The sequence below is a fragment of the Myotis brandtii genome, unplaced genomic scaffold (assembly GCF_000412655.1).
Source record: "Myotis brandtii unplaced genomic scaffold, ASM41265v1 scaffold417, whole genome shotgun sequence".
In the NCBI taxonomy this organism is placed as follows: Eukaryota; Metazoa; Chordata; class Mammalia; order Chiroptera; family Vespertilionidae; genus Myotis; species Myotis brandtii.
In genome coordinates, this window is record NW_005366017.1 from 447028 (window position 1) to 447888 (window position 861).

Genomic DNA, 861 nt, shown 5'->3' on the forward strand with positions numbered 1-861 from the left:
GGGGACTGCTTCTCCAGATGATATTATGGGATGTCGTGGGTGGGAGGGGGAGAGGGGCTGGGGGATTATTATGGGATGGTGGTGCAGAATGGGGAGGGCCTGAGCCGCTCTTCTCTAACGCCCCCCCCCCAAATCCCTCACTCTCTTGCCATCTTCTCTAAGGTCTGCTTCTCTCTCAAACGGCCCAAGGGGACCACCTGAAATCCAGCACCCGCCCCTACACACACACACACACACTCAGGCACCTCAACCCATCGAGGCATCTCCCCTAACTAGCAGCCACCTCCTGCACGAGGGGAAGGCAGCCCCTAGGGATGGGGAGAAAGCCCCAAAGCAGGGCTGTGATGGCCAGTGGACCACACCTCTCATCTCCGGGGGCCCGGGTCTCCCTATTCCCTTGGACCACTCTCCTTTCCCGTCCCCAAAGTGGGGGCCCCGGGTCCCTCTCCCCTCCCCCCTCCCCTCTATTTCCTCTCCAGCTCCCTCCACAGCCTTAACCAGTAAAACAGGCGGCCGGCTATTATGGGATGGCTGCTCCCGGCAGCTCTGCAGGGAGGGGGCGGTCACCGCGGAATGTCTCCTGTGGGTGGCTATTATGGGATGGCCGCCTCTCCTTTTTGGGGGGGTGGGGGCCAGCAAGGAGAAGGATTATTATGGGATGTGCCCTGCACAGCTGGGTGGGGTTGTACAGGGTAGGTGAAGCTTTAGGGAGGGGGGAGGGGAGAGGAAAGGAAGGAAGAGGGCAGGAGCTGGGAGGGTGGGTGAGCCCTGGAGCCAGACCTGAGGCCTGGCAAGGGTAACTGGCTGGAGAGGTTCTTGGGTGACAGCTGTTTGAAGGGGCCCCTGGGGCAGGCGGGAGCT